Source organism: Mustela nivalis (assembly GCF_964662115.1).
Source record: "Mustela nivalis genome assembly, chromosome: 8".
Classification (NCBI taxonomy): domain Eukaryota; kingdom Metazoa; phylum Chordata; class Mammalia; order Carnivora; family Mustelidae; genus Mustela; species Mustela nivalis.
Window position 1 is genome coordinate 120,553,450 of NC_139027.1, and position 17,056 is coordinate 120,570,505.

The 17,056-nt window shown below is 36.1% G+C and overlaps 1 protein-coding gene across 2 annotated transcripts in view; it reads left to right on the forward strand.

The window, feature by feature from the left end:
- Positions 1-17,056, forward strand: part of ASIP (agouti signaling protein) — a 133,686-nt gene that overhangs the window by 1,604 nt on the left and 115,026 nt on the right. For both annotated transcript variants that reach the window (XM_082746077.1, XM_082746078.1), the window contains exon 2: positions 463-590. The gene's annotated coding sequence lies outside the window, so the exon portion shown is untranslated. The remainder of the gene's footprint in view (positions 1-462; positions 591-17,056) is intronic.

The following is a 17,056-nucleotide window of genomic DNA, read 5'->3' on the forward strand; positions in this document are numbered from 1 at the left end:
CGAAAAGTCTTAATGAGGTCTTATAGTACCTCTGCTCCCTGTTTGGGAAATGCTGTTATGCTTAGCAAATAGTCCTTGGCCACTTTTCTGAAAAGACTTCTTTTCCTTTACAGCATGGGCCCAGGTCTGACCTTCCTGGGGCTCAGGTCTGACCTCCCTAAACTGGCTACTTGCATGAGACTCTTCAGAGATTTCAAACATTCCCCCAAGGAAGCAGTTTGTTTTCCAGGAAAGCCAAGGTTTCCTGGAAAGCAGGCAAAAGTCATAAAGCAATGATAGCTAAGCTTTTCCAGGTTTTCCAAGAGACGATCCTACTTAGACTAAGCTAATAAGAGCATCAATGCAAATAATCACCTGTATCTTCCTAACCTCTTTCATTTAGGAATCTCTGCAAAATATATAGGCATTTATTAGTTTTCTCATAACAGTGAGAGAAATCATTGTAATTTTTCTGTTTTATAGATACAGAAGCCAACTCATGGAGTCCACAAAAAATAGTAAGAAATCCAGAAATAGACTATTGAAATCTTCACTTTGGGCCATTCCTGAAGCTTAGCACCACTCCAGATCTCCCACTACTCAATAGTAAGGTAATGATAATCCTTCAAGTGTATACGAAATTTTATGTTTTCATAGGCTTTAAAATAATCCATAGTCTCTTCACTTGACCCATAAAATAGCAGGCCTCTTTTAGTAGAGGCTATGAATTAAAATAATTAAAATAGAGGGCATGAATGAAATAAAATTAAATAGTAGTAGTATTTGAACTGGAACCCAGATCTCATGATTCTTAGTCCAATACTCATTGTACTTGGTAAGCAAGTAATACTTAATTTACAGAGAACAGAAGATATTCTAATCCACGTAGAAATCCAAACCTATGCAACCCTCTCATCTATTTTTACCTGATTATGTAGGGTCTTTGAAGAGTTAGCTTTGGTGAAGAAAGGGAAAAGTCACTGAGATATTAATGAAGCATCTGGTAACTCTGAAATTAAATTAATCTTTGGATTGACATAGTAGGCAGAAGGCATAGTGAGGTTCCCGCTAAAGAAATCTTAAATAGAGTTAACCTTTAGGATCTAAATTAGTAGGAATGAATTCTTAATTATTTAGCCATATATAAAAATTACTTATGAGATAATACTGTCACTGAGGAGATTTAGGAATTACCAATTCTAAGCAATTTGATCAGGCTATAGTCTAATGAATATACTATCTCTACATACTGTCATTATATTAATGATACCCAAATTCATATTTCCAACCCAAACCTCTCCACTGAGTTCCAGCCTCACATATCCAAGTACCTACTTCTCTATGTTTGCTCATCTCATAGAGATCTCAAAGTCACTGTATATATTTTTTTAATTTTTTTTTTTTACTATTTTATTTATTTATTTGACAGCAGTCACAAGTAGGCACAGAGGCAGGCAGGGGTTGGTGGGGGGAAGCAGGCTCCCTGCTGAGCAGAGAGCCCAATGCAGGGCTCGATCCCAGGATGCTGGGATCATGACCTGAGCCGAAGGCAGCTGCTTAACCAACTGAGCCACCCAGGCATCCCACAATTTGTTTAATTTATTGGTAGGTTGTTTACTTGTGATTTTCATAATTTCACTTCACTTCTAGAATGTATATAAATTCTTTGAGGATTGGGACACCTGGGTGGCTCAGTTGGTTAAGCAGCTGCCTTTGGCTCAGGTCATGATCCCAGCGTCCTGGGATCGAGTCCCACATCAGGCTCCTTGCTCTGCAGGGAGCCTGCTTCTCCCTCTCCCTCTGACTCTGCCTTCCACTCTGTCTGCCTGTGCTCATTCTCGCTCTCTCTGACAAATAAATAAATAAAATCTTTAATAAATAAATAAATAAATAAATAAATTCTTTGAGGATAATTTGTTGAATTAATAGATAAAAATCCAATAGTGCTAAAATTTTAACATAACTGCTTATAGAGATGTAGTTGAAGTAGGAGGCTTTATTTAATCATATAGGATAAAAAAATTTACTGGAGCTAATATAATTAAAATCAACTGTAGTACAACTCAAAATGGATGAAAGATCTAAATGTGAGACAGGAATTCATCAAAATCCTAGAGGAGAACACAGGCAGCAACCTCTGTGACCTCAGCACACGGCAACTATTGGCTAGACATGTCTCTAAAGGCAAGGGAAACAAAGGCAAAAATGAGCTTTTGGTACTTCATCAAGATAAAAAGCTTTTGTACAAGCAAAGGAAATAGTTGACAAAACCAAAGGACAGCCTACAGAATGGGAGAAGATGTTTGCAAATGTCTCAACAGATAAAGGGCTAGTATCCACAGTCTATAAAGAACTTATCAAACTGAACACACAAAGAACAAATAACCCAGTCAAGAAATGGGCAGAAGACATGAACAGGCATTTCTCCAAAGAAGACATCCAAATGGCAAACAGACACATGAAAAAATACTCAACATCACTTGACTTCAAGGAAACACAAATCAAAACCACAATGAGAGGGGCACCTGGGTGGCTCGGTTGGTTGAGTGTCTGCCTTTGGCTTGGGTCATGATCCCTGGGTCCTGGGATCGACCCCTGCATCAGGCTCCTTGCTCAGTGGAGATTCTGCTTCTCCCTCTTCCTCTGTGCTCCCTCCCTCTCTCTCTCTCTCTCAAATAAATAAATAAAATAAAATAAAAAAACCACACACACACAATGAGATATCACCTCACACCAGTCAGAATGGCTAAAATCAACAAGTTAGGAAATGATAGATGTTGGCAAAGATATGGAGAAAAGGGAACTCTCCTAACCTGTTGGTTGGGATGCAAACTAGTGCAGCCATTCTGGAAAACAATATGGAGGTTCCTCAAAAAGTTGAAAATAGAGCTACCCTATGACCCAGCAATTGCACTATTGGGTATGTATCACAGAGATACGAATGTAATGATGCAAAGGGGCACCCACACCCCAGTGTTTATAGCAGCAATGTCCACAATAGCCAAACTATGGAAAGACCCCACAGGCCCATCAACAGATGAATAAAACAAAGAAGATGTGTAAACACACACACACACACACACACACACACAATGGAATATTACTCAGCCACCAAAAAAGAAATCTTGCCCTTTGCAATGATGTGGATGGAAGGAGAAGGTATTATGCTAAGCGAAATAAGTCAGTCAGAGAAAGACAATTATATGACTTCACTATATATATATGGCATTTAAGAAACAAAATGGAGGATCATAGGGGAAGGGAGGGAAAAATAAAACAAGATGAATTCAGAGAGGGAGACAAACCGTAAGATAAACAAATTGAGGTTTGCTGGAGGGGAGGGGTTGGGGGATGTGGTAACTGGGTGATGGACCATGTGATGTAATGAGCACTGTGTTTATATACAACTGATGAATCGCTGAACTCTACCTCCAAAACTAATAATATATTGTATGTTAGTTTAAATAAAATAAAAATTTAAAATATCCAATCATATTTCTCCCCTGCCTAAAAGTCAGTTACCTACCACTCTATTCTCTGTCTCTACCCTTCTTACTATTCCCTATCATGTATTGTAAGTTCCAGCCACACTACATTACTTAATATTTCCTGAATATGCCATTCTTCTGGCTAGAATATCTATCCCTTCTCTTCCCAGGTGAGCTTCTGCCATCCTTTAAGATCCAGCTTATATGTTACTTTTTAAAAGAAGCTTATGACTTCTCTAGAGGGTGAAAGTGATTTCTTTTCTTCTATTTGTCTTCTCTCATTACCCTACTACAGCCCTTTCAAACTGTAGCTATATTTGAGATCCTGGAAGGTAGGATCTATGTCTTATTCATCTTTCCTTGCTTTCCCAATGCCTAGCACATGTTTGTGAATGAAAGAACCCATATGGAGTATGGAGAAAGAACCCATCATAAGTATGAGTGCTAATAACGAACTTGCAATAGCTTTAGCTTCTTAAACACAGTCTCCTTCCCAAGGGAAAATGAGAAATTTCTCAACTGTATTCCATTTGAAACAATTGAGTATGAGCATAGTCTGGAAAGAAATGTGCTTTACATCCTCTTTATGAGTCACCATAAAAAGAGATTATCAGTCTTCTTGACATATCAGCAGGCTCTTAAAGAAGAGTGATTCAGTGCACCATGTGTACATTCAGTACCTTGGATTGTCACTACTCATTGCATTTCTTACTCCTTTGCTCTTGAGAGACTTTGTAACCCCAACACCTGGCACAGTTTCTGGCACAGCAAATGTTTATTGAAAGAATATATGAATAAATAAATGAGATTTATAAATTAATTTTCTCCTCTCTTCTCTTGGATAATTTAAACCCTCCCTTTAAAAATGTTTGAGGTGCCACTCACTTTTTAAAGCCTTTTCTAGAGGCACCTGGGTGTAGCTCAGTCATTAAGACACCTTCAGCTCAGGTCATAATCACAGGGTCCTGGGATGGAGCACTGCATCAGGCTCCTTGCTCAGTGGAAGCTTGCTTCTCCATCTCCCACTCTCGCTGCTTGTATTCCCTCTCTCTCTGTTGAATAAATAAATAAAATCTTTAAAAAATTTTTTAAATTAAGCCTTTTCTAATCATCCACTTATAATTTTATCCTTCTCTGTATTCATGTAGCACATATTATTTAAACATTTTACTTTTATTTTTTAAGCAATTTCTACACCCAGTGTGGGGTTCAAACTCACAACCCCAAGATCAAGAGTTGAGCCAGCTATGTGTCCCAGTAGCACATATCATTTAAACTATTCTATCTTGCATTTTTATTTTTTTTAAGTGCATATATTCTTTCTTTCCAGCTAGATTGTAAAATCCTTGAGAGCAGGAGCTATGTGTACTGTTGGATCCTATAGTAGATTCTTAAATCTAGTAGGATTTTTTTGCTGTAAATTGTTGTTGATGTTCCCCAGGGTCACATAGTGTCTTGTCCTCTAAAAAGACTGCAAAACTCTGAAGATAACCATAGAATGAGACTACCTCACACTTGTTAGGATAGCTATTATAAAAACAAAGCAAAATGAAAAACAGAAAAGAACAAGTGTTAGCAAGGATGTGGAGAAATTGGAACCTTTATGCACTATTGGTGGGAATGTAAAATGGTACAGCTGCTATATATATATATCTGTTCTTCAAAACAGTATGGTGGGTCCTCAAAAAATTAGAATCACCATATGGTCTAACAATTCTGCTTCTGTGTACGTACCCAAAAGAGTTGAAAGGGGAATCTTAAAGAAATTTCCAACACCCACGTTTACAGCAGCATTATTCATAGTAGCCAAGAGTGGAAGCAACTCAGTGTCTGTTGATATGGATGGAAAAGCAAAATGTGGCATATACATCCAATGGAATATTATTGGATCTTAAAAAGGAAGGCAATTCTGACACATATTGCAACATAGATTGCAACTTTGAGGGCATTATACTAAATGAAATAAACCAGTCACAAAGGGATGAATAGTGCATACTTCCATTTATATGAGGTACCTAGAGTAGTCACTCTCCTAGAAACAGAAAGTAGAATGGTGTTTGGACCTGGGGCAAGAATGGGGAGTTGTTGTTTAATGGGGGCAGAGTTTCAATTTTGCAAGATGAAGAGAGTTCTGGAGATTGGTTGCACAAGGATGTGAATGTACTTAAGTGAACTGTACACTTAAAAATGGTTAAAATTGTGAATTTTATGTTATTAAAAAATACAAGCACTGATCAGGGAGTCAAAAGACCAATATTAATCTCAGTTGTTCCCCAATGACCAGTGAATCATGTGCAAGTCATTTTTTTTTTCACTTGTACCTTGATTTCTTCATCTTTAAACAATATAATAGAGATGCTTGGCTTCTGGGTTTATGTGAGGGCCCGACAGAAACAAAACCAAAACCAAAAGCAAATCAACAACTCAAGATAATTTTTTCAGTAGTATTTTTTCCAGTATTCCAGTGTCCCTGATCTCTTTAATATTCATCACAAGTTTCACATCCTATTTCGTAACAAAATATTCCTAAAGATGCCTCAGCAATAGCCTCTTACCACTTGAAAGGATATGTATGCTGAACTCTTACAATTTGGGCTGCTCACCTTATAATTTAGTTCCAGGAACACAGCAAATAAACAGCCTTTATGAGGACTATTGAAGACCTAAGATGCTAGTTACTAATGTGGCTTAGCATTAATTGTGGAAATACAAGCTCAGGATTTTCGTGTGAGCATAAGAAAGCTGGTCCCAAATTAGGAAGGTATGAGGGTAAATCTGCTGAGTGTCTAAGAAGCGTCAGGCTCTATAATAGTTGTGTTACATGCAAGATCTCATTTAATGTTCACAACAGCCTTGTCTGGTTAATAATATTATACTCATTTTATAAACACGGAAAATGAAGCTCAGAGAGGTTAAGTCACTTACCCAAATCACACAAGGAATGACAAATATGGATCAGATATGTATGACTGAAGGCCATACTCTTTGTACTCTGTTAACACTGCCTCTCAAAATATATTTGACTATGCCTATTAATGATATAATTAACAATAATGTTACATATTCTGTATTTGTACATTTATGTCAATTATCTTCATTAGTTGTTATAAGATAGGTTGTGTAGGAATAATCATCACCACTTTACAGATGATGAAGCAGTCAGAAAAGTCAACTTACCTAACATAAACCAATCAATAAGTGACTATAACAGCACTTGAAAGTATGTTCTACAATTCTCAGATGCATGCTTTTCCACATCCGTCTCATGAGCATGGAATTTTCTTTCTGATTTTTCTGGTTCTGATATTTTTTATAGAAGCATTTTGAAAGCCTGGCAATTCTTGTTATATATGGACAAATTAAATACGTGTGTTCATCCCTCTTCTCTTCCCCAAATCACTAAAATGACAATGAGTTAATATTTTAGAAGTTATTAGCCCACAAGGACAAAGAGAATAAGAAAGATAATAGCAGATGAGGGGTATTAACAAATTTTTGAAAGATGGAAAGCTGAGCTGAGAAAACTGGATTCCAAATGCTTGAGAGGCATATACTAATGAAAGGCAAGCTGTCTCATATTGCAGAACACTGGAATTGGAAGAAGCAAATATGACAGCAGCAGAGATATCTGAGGGGCTGAAAAAAGGGGGGTTGGTTAAAAATTTGTGTAAGAAGTTAAGTTACCAGGTCCTTTCCTCATCCTGCTCAGTTAAGCAACTACTGTTTCATTTCTTTGGCAGAACCTAGGAGTTTATTCTGTTTAAAAAAAAAAAAATTGAACTAGAGATGCTCCAGACTGAAATACTAGGCACAGCTAAACATTATAGTTGGGGAGGTTGGAATAAGAGGATACCACACTGGAAACAGATCAGATGAATGTCTACCTGCTGAATGATGAAACTTGCCAAGTCTTCTCAATCTATTTCACTCCAGGAATGCTGACAGCAAGGCTTATATTTTCTAGGCAGGAGAACAGAGATGTAATTTTGGGAGAAACTTAAAGCTGAATAACCCCAGAAGGAAGATCTATAGATACTGTTACTTAACAAAACAAATGGGTCCCCACCTTATCATCCTACAATAAAGCCTACCAACTGACAAACTCTTTCTGTTAACACAGACCTTCCAAATACTTCTGTAGTGACTCATTCTTAGATATGAAGGGACACCAAAGGACCACCAGGTAGTTGAGATAAACTTCACCAAGAAAGACAGCATCAAATAGAAATGGAAGAGAAAAGGAGAAACTCAGAGAATAGCAGAGACAATATAGAGATCAGAAGAATATATTTTAAAAGACAGTAAGAATCCTCTGAGAGATAATTATAAGATACTGCATCCATAAAGCAAAGACAAGATGCTCCAAAAAGGGAACAATTAAAAGATAACAGCTCTGGGAAATTAAAAATATAATAACAAAAGTAAATAATTCAAAGTAGTATTAATATATAAAATTGAGGAATCTCCTAGAAAAGAGAACAAAAAGAAATGGAAAATGAGAGAGAAAAGATCATTAAAAGATGAATTCATAAGGCCCAACATGAGGCTAATAGGATTCTAGAAACAGAAAAGAAATGGAGGGAAGGAAATTATCAAAGAAATTATAAGAAAATCTCTAATAACTGAAGGACATGAGTGTCCAGATTGGCAGAACCTGCTGAATGCCCAACATAATGTAGGGAAAAAAAACAAAACCAAAGCTACTATGACATCATCATGAAATTTCTAAACACAAGAGATAAAAAGAAGATAAAAAAATCTTGGTGACAGATAAGGAGAGATCAGGGAAAGGGGAATGGATTACTTATAAAAGAGTAGGTAATAAAGTTGAATTCAACATTAATGCTGGGTGCTAGAAGACAGTGAAACAGTGCTTTCAAAATTCTGAGAGAAAATTATTTTCAACCTAGAATTCTATGCTAAATCATATAATCAAGTGTGAGACAATTAAAGATATTTTCAGGCATGTGAGGATCAAAAATTTACTACCCATCTCCTCCCAGCTTTTCCTGGAACACTTCTGGAGGATATACACTACTGAAATAAGAAAGACAAATCTAGAAGTTTTAAGAAATGGGATTAACCTACAAAAGAGAGGAAATCCCAACATGACAGCTATACAGCAGAGGGAGGGAGGAATAGCCTAGACTGAAGGATGGAATGCTCCAGTGGACTGTTTCCAGCAAAACTGGTGGAGTGTATCTGACACATTTGATGGTGTTGCAAATAGTTTCAGCATTTTTACATCCCTGAAAGAATTCGTGATAATAATAATAATAGAAAATTTGGCAGACAAAAAACTGATTTATTAATTTCAAGAAGAACAAAAGTCGTATAAGAACGGCACCTGGGTGGCTCAGTCTGTTGAGTGATTGAATATCTGACTCTCCATTTCGGCTCAGGTCACAATCTTGGAGTCTTCTGATAGAGCCTGCATGCCTGCATCGGGTCCATGCTCAGCAGGGAGTATGTTGGAGATTCTCTCCCTCTCCCTCTGCCTCTCCCCCCACCCAATAAATAAATAAATCTTTTTTAAAAAGGTTGTATAAGAAAGTAAATGTAATCATAATAGAACTAATTGACCCAGAAGTAAAACACACTTATAATAAGGTTAACGTGGAACATTGATTTAATTTAAAATACTGAGATATAATACTGTTGGGAGACTGGAGGGAAGAAAAGTATAAGATGTTGGATCTTTATTTTTTATAATAAATATAATGTATTAATGTCATAAAATTTTAAAAATTTTACAAAACAAAAATAGTATAAATATTTTATTTGGGAAAATTATGGAAAATATGAAAATTTTGGTAAATATGAAAAGAAGCAAGTAAAAGTCTGGTAAGGTGTCTCTGCCTTTGAGGAAGCTAATGCCTTTTTTTCCCAAGACTGTGTGTGTGTGTGTGTGTGTGTGTGTGTGTGTGTGTGTGTGTGTTAAAATATACTCTTGCTTTGTTTTGTTATGAGTCTTGTAGTTGCACATGATTTTTTTAAACCACATAACTTTTAAAGTGTTTACATGTATTACCTTGATAAACATTTAAAATATCAAAAAGAGAGAGAAAAGAGGGAAGAAAGAAAAGATTTAGTGTCTGTCTGGACCTGTTACATAAAATGACAAAGTCCTGGAGGAATACTGGAAAAATAACAACCCCAGATATTTGAAAAAAATAAAACCCTATTTAGGACACTTTCATTGAGGTATCACATTTAATTTGGATGCTACTCTCCCCACAAAAAAGAGAAATAAGGTGGAATGGTAGAGCATTGCTATCTTCTGAGTTCTTATCAGCATTACTGGCTGGTTTTTTTTTTTTTTAATTATGAATTCAATGAATATCATAGATCTTCTCGAATCTCAAAAAGATGTTATTACAAGATTAATGTCATGATACTGTGTTATATATGGAATTAGGAGATCTACATTTACATCCCCTTTTTATGAGTTATTGGCTACATAATTGTTTCTTCACCTCCTCTCCTGTTTCTTCTGCTTACTCTGCAAGCTGAATTGCAATGAATGATGTTCCAAAAAGAACTGCTTCATGCCAAGTTCCTCTAATACTAAACATGCTCTAGTGTACTGATTAGGGATTATTCAGTCTCTTCTATTAAACTGTAAAAACTTCAAAAGTAATACCACAGTTGACCCTTTATCAATGCAGAGGGTTGGGGTGCTGACTCCCTATGTAGTCAGTCAGACTATACATAGTCCCTATGTATAACTTTTGACTCCCCAAGCTTAACTACTAATAGCCTACTGTTGACTGGAAGCCTTAACAATAATAAAAACAGTTGATTAACAGTTGGAGCAGAGGAAGAGAATCTTTTTTTTTTTTAATTGCCTCTCTGCCTGCTTGTGATCGCTCTGTCAAATAAAAAATAAAACCTTAAAAAAATACAGTATAGGGGTGCTTGGGTGGCTCAGTTGGTTAAGCATCTGATTCTTGATTTTGGCTCACGTCATGATCTCAGGGTTGTGAGATCAAGTCCTGCACTGGGCTCCATGGTGGGCTTAGAGTCCACTTAAGATTCTCTCTCTTCAAAGGTTAGTTGACCATAGAGTTGAGGGAGTCCAGAGACCATAGAGTTGAGGAAGTCCAGAAATAGACCTGCAACTCTATGGTCAACTAATTTTCGAAGAGAGAGAATGTTAAGTGGACTCTAAGTACATCATGCAGCCCAGTGCAAGACTTGATCTCACAACCCTGAGGTAATGACTTGAGCCAAAATCAAGAGTCAGATGCTTAACCAACTGAGCCACCCAAGCACCCCTATACCATATTACCGTATTTTTAAAAAGGATTTTATTTATTTATTTGACAGAGAGATAGAGAGATCACAAGCAGGCAGAGAGGCAGGCAGAGAGAGAGGGGGAAGCAGGCCCCCGCTGAGCAGAGAGCCCGATGCAGGGCTCCATCCCAGGACTCTGGAATCATGACCTGATCAGAAGGCAGAGTCTTAATCCCCTGAGCCACCAGGTGCCCCAATATATTGTATTTTAAAAAAGATTTTATTACTTTATTTGACATAGAGAGACACAGTGAGAAAGGGAACACAAGCAGGGGAGCAGCAGAGGGAGAGGGAGAAGCAGGTTTCCCACGGAGCAGGGAGCCCAATGTGGGGCTTGATCTCAGGACCCTGGGATCATGACCTGAGCCAAAGGCAGATGCCCAGCAACTGAGCCACCCAGGCACCTGTATTTTTTGATACTATAGTTTATGTTGTCTGTTTACAAGATGAGTCTCCTACATCAATATTATCTTACATGATATAAGACACTGCAGATGTTATGCTTATTAGTAACACTAGACATCCAAATGAAGAGGTGATGTGAAAAAGAAATTCATTATTGATTACAGGTATAATGATTGATACTCATTGATAATGAAGAAGCAGCAGTATGATTTCTTCATGGCAACCTAGCCCATAATCTAATGAATAAATTGTTATAAAAAATTTTTTTTTTTTTAGAAAGAGAGAGAGAGACAATGTGCATGCACATGGGTGTCGATAGGGGAGGAGAAAGCGGAGAGGGAGAGAGAATCTTAAGCAGTCTCCATGCCCAATGTGGAACTGAGATGGGGCTCAGTCACATGACCCTGAGATCATGACCTATCATGACCAGAGTTGGATGCTTAACCTACTGAGCCACCCCGGCACCCCATAAATTGTTATACATTTTTTATGGCATTTGGAATTACAGTCATATTCATAATAAGGTATTAGAAACATTGTTACATTAAAAAAAAAACTTACCTGTCATGATAGGCTAACACCCAATTATGAGCAAGAGAAGCATATACTGTTTGGTAATATAATTTTTGGAATGCAACGTTATAATATAGTAAGAAAACAAACACATTATTAATTTTATATTAAATATCACTTACTTCATGTCTATTTAAGGATAGGCTATCCACTTCCATACAAATCTTGCACATGATGACCTATACGATGAATAGTAGGCAATAATGATGATGACACAAAAACATCTCATACAGGGATGCCTGGATGGCTCAGTTACGGTTAAGTGTCTGCCTTCAGCTCTGGTCATGATTCCAGGATCCTGGAATCGAGTTCTATATCAGGCAGGGAGCCTGCTTCTCCCTCTGCCTACTGTTCCCCCTGACCCCCCTGCTTGTGTATGCTGTCTCTCTCTCTCTAACAAATAAATAAACAAAATATTTTTTAAAACCATCTCATACAGTTCTTACCTACAGTTATTATATATTCACACAAAGACACATACATATATACCAGATAAGTTTATTAACTGTACAGTATGATGATTATTTCCTATTTATTAAGTGGAAGTGGATCATCATAAAGGTCTTCATCCTCATTGTCTTTATGTTGAATAGGCTGAGGAGGAGGAGGACAAGGAGGAATTGGTCTTGCTGTGTCACAGGTGGCAGAAGTTGAAGTGGTGAAGGAGATAGAAGGGGAGGCAGGAGAAGCAGGCACACTTGGTTTAACTTTACAGAAATACATCGTAATTTCTGTCTGGTGTTTTTACTTTTTCATTTCTCTAAAAAATGTTTCCATATGGTACCAATTCTTCTTTCACTGTTTGTTTAGTTTCAGTGCCCTATTGTAGAAGGGACCATGTCATAAAAGAAGTTAAAAGCAGTCATGAATAAGCAGAACCCTACTGCCGTATTGTCTAATGTCAATTCGGTTTTTGGCACTGCTTTTTCTATGTCTTCTTCCTCATTGTCTGGTACTGGTACAGAAACACTCAGCTCCATCAAGTTGTCTTCTATTAATTCCTCTGGGATGGTGCCTATTAGCTCTTGAATTTCTCCAAGATTCATTTCTTAAAACCCTTCACCTTCCATCTTTTTTGCCATATCCATGACCTCTTTCATGATTTCCTTGATTGGCTCTGTCATAAATCCTGTCAAGTCATGCACAATATCTAGACACAGTTTTCACAGGAATTTATTGTTTGGGGCCTTAATGACTTTCTTGGTTTTTTCTATAACAGCAGTGGCATCTGCAATGGTGTAATTCCTCCAGAATCTGTTCTCTTTATTGGGGTTCTCTTTCATAGTGTTGTCAATTCTTTCCATAGAGTATTGTGTGAAATGAGCCATAAAAATCTTTGTGACTCCCTGATTTAGAGGCTTAATTAGAGATGTTGTGTTTAGGAGCAAGTGGAATACTTCAGGGCCTCTGGTGTTGAACTCATAGGGTTCTGGGTGGCCAAGGGTTGTTACTGTTCAATTTCAAAAGAACCTTAAAAGGCAGTCCCTTACTAGCAACGTTCTTCCTGACTTTAGGGACAAAGTATTGATGGAACCAATCCAGAAAAAGTGTTCTTATTGTCCAGGCCTTCTTCTTGTATAACCAGAAGACCGATAGCTGTTATCTCTTCCCTTCAAGGACTGGGGAGTAGCAGCTTTATAGATAAGGGCAGTCCTCATTGTAAACCCAACTGTATTTTTTACAAAACAGCAGAATTAACCTATCCCTTCCTGCCTTACATACTGGTGCTCACTTCTTTTCCTTAGTAATATATGTCCTTTCTGGTATTTTTTTTCCAGGATAGGGCACTTTCATCTTTATTAAAAACCTGATCAGGCAGATATCCTTTGTCCTCGGTGATTTTCTTAATAGCATCTGGGAACTTCTCTGCTGCCTCTTGGTCAGCAGAAGCTGCTTCTCCTATTATCTGGACACTTTTTGAGCTATACGTCTTTCTAAAATTATCAAACCATCCTTTGTTGACATTGAATTCTCCAGCTTTAGCTCCTTCAGCTTCCTTTTGCTTTAAGTTGTCATGTAATGACTTTGGTTTTTCTCGAAGCAGAGTCTATAGTTATGCCTTTCTTATAGCAATCCTGTACCCACAAAAGCTGCATTTTCAATAAAAGGTGAAAAGATATTTTGTGGGGCACCTGGGTGGCTTAGTTGGTTAAGCAGCCAACTCTTTGTTTTGGCTCAGATCATGATCTCTTGGTTGTGGGATCGAACCCCGAGTCAGTCTCTGCAATCTATTTGGAGTCTGCTTCAGATTCTTTCTCCCTATCTCTCCAACTCATGCCCTCTTTCTCTCTCAAATAAATAAATAAATAAAATCTTAAAAAAAATTTTTTTTGCAAGAAGTGCACAACTTCCATGCCTGCTGGAATAGCTGCAGCAATGGCTTCACAAATTTCCTTTTCTTTTTTTTACAATGGTCTGTATACTGAATTCATTTATCTTGAAATGGTGATAACTGCAGCTGTAGACCTCAGTCTATTGCATATATCAAACAATTTAACTTTTTCTTATAATATCATGACTTTGGTTCTTGGGAGAATTTCCAGCATCATTAGTGGCACTTTGTATGGGTCCTTTAGTGTTATTCTAGGTTTATGATATTGCACCAAACACAATGAAAAATACATAAGAACTGTGGGAGATCACTTTTTATTTACTAGAGAGATGAACTGCGCATGCAGAGTTGATTAGCATCATCAGATATTTTAAGTGGATACTTCCAACACTTGAGCTCACTGAAATATCAATAGGAGGGAGCTACAAAATTATTAAAGCAGTACAGTATGTACTACAGCTAATTTTATACTATTATGATTTAATACTGCAGCTTTATGTCTACTAACATTTGTTGACTGTGGGTGGCATACATGTACGGTCTGTAAGTGTACCTAAGTTTTGATAAATTTTAACTTTTTATAATAGATTTTTATATGTTTATGGTAGTAAATGATAAAGTAGACTAATAACTGCATATATTTTATACACTTATGATATACCTAACTTTTTAATTTTTTCAATATTTTTAGGCTACACAGTTCACCTGTAAGTTTTTTCAAATTGTCACAAATCTCAAAAAAATTTCCAGTATGAAAAAAAAAAAAAAGAAAAAAAAATTTCCAGTATGTTTTGAAAAAAATCCACATATAAGTGGACCCACATAGTTCAAACCTGTGTTATTCAAGGGTCACCTATATATCTATGCCTCTGAAGTTAGTAATAATATCCTATTATTACTGTTCTCTGCTTCTAATGGGCAACAAATCAGAGTTTCCACAGATTTATTGGTTGGTATTGTGAGGAAAATGTTTGTCATTAAATGTTCCTATAATTCCCTATTAAAGAAAGTTAGCATAAGTTCCATATGCTCCAGAAAAAATCCATTCTCATTGTTAAATTTAGGCTTAAGTTGGAGCTAAACAATAAAGTAAAACTAGAACAGTTGGTTTACCTCCAAAGAAAGAGTTCCTTAATGATTTATATTTTTATAAGAAAGATTTTTATCTAACCATAAGAGACTCTTAATCATAGGAAACAAACTGAAGGTTGATAGAGGGGGGGTGGAGGATGGGGTACTGAGTGATGGACCATAAGGAGGGCATGTGATGTAATAAGCACTGGTATTATATACATTGATGAATAATTGAATGTTACCTCTGAAATTAATAATACAGTATATAGAGTTTAAATTTTAAAATAGTAAAAAAATTAAAAATAAAATAAAGTAAAATAAAAAAGAAAGAAAGATTTTATCTAAAACACAGCAATACCCCCACAGATTTGGTAAACTTAATTCCTATACTTACTTCTAGCTAGTTCTTACCAATATTAACAGAAGAATTTATGATCCATCTATACAAATAAAACTATGGCATGAAAAGATGAAGCCTGATGAGGGAGATATAAAAAGTTTCTATGATCTCGGAAAGTACAAATAGTGAGACTCAATTTGTTCAACAATACCTAGAATATTTTAGATCTTTAGATATCTAAAAGATGTTTTAGATATCTAAAGATCTTTTAGATATCTAAAATATCTAAAACTTTAGATCACCTTTGGAAATTTAGAATACACTTTAGGAAAACAAAAATAAAAAATAATTAAATAAATTTATAATATTAACCCATTCATATATTTTAGAACATCAAATTTTTCAATTAAGTCTATATTGTTATGGCTAATATTTATTGAATGCTTCCTTTTGAACATTCTTCTAAGCTCCTTAATATATTATTTTTTTAATCACAAAAAACCCTGTTAAATAAGTATTTTAATTATCCCCATTTTACAAATAACAAAATGGACTCAAAGAGATGAAATAATTAAATATCATCTTCCAGATATGATCTAATCAGTTCCTAGATTTTTTTTAATATCCTTTTAATATGAGAACTTTTTTTTCTTTTTACAGCAGCTCTTGTTGTACTGCTAGTTCAGCCTTTGAAGATTTTTTTTTTTAAGTCTGGTTCTTCTTTTTTTTTTTTAAGATTTTATTTACTTATTTGACAGAGATCACAACTAGGCAGAGAGGCAGGCGGGGGTGGGGTGGGGGGCTGGCGGTGAAGAAGCAGGCATCCTGCTGAGCAGAGTGCCCAGATCCCAGGACCCTGAGATCATGACCTGAGCCAAAGGCAGAGACTTAACCCACTGAGCCACCCAGGCACCCTTAATTTACATTTTCCTGTTGACTAATAGAGCCATTTTTTTTCTTTTCTAATGTTCTTTTGGCTGTTCATATATTTTATGTTGTGAAATGTCCGTTCAGTTGTTTTGCCCATCTTCTTAAAATTGAAATGTGTTCTAGATATAACCCCTTTCTGAAAAATATGTGTTACAGATATTTTCTTCCAGTCTCTGGTTTGCCTTTTAACTTTCTTAAGAATATCTTTTGAAAAGCAGAAAGTTTTATCTTTTTTATAAGGTCCAATTTATCATGTTTTTCTTTATAAACTCTACTTTATCATTTTTTTCTTTTATAGTTAGTAGTTTTTGTCTTTAGAAATCTTTGGCAATGTCAAGATTGCAATGTTTCCTTTTAGAATTAACAATATATATTTTAACTCTCTCTTTAGAAGGAAGCTAACCTTTGAATTGGGCCTACAGTGTACCAGGCCCTTTCAATACACAATTTGATCTATAATGTGATTGTAGTCTTCTGTATTAATTGAATGTATCAATAACCTTACATTTCTTTATATGAGATGTGGATATATATAGAAACAACTCATCATGTTGTCATAGAAATTATATTTTTGCATAAATGATGGACCTCATATTGACTACATTTGTGTCTGACAAGGGGAGGACAAAGAACATTGGA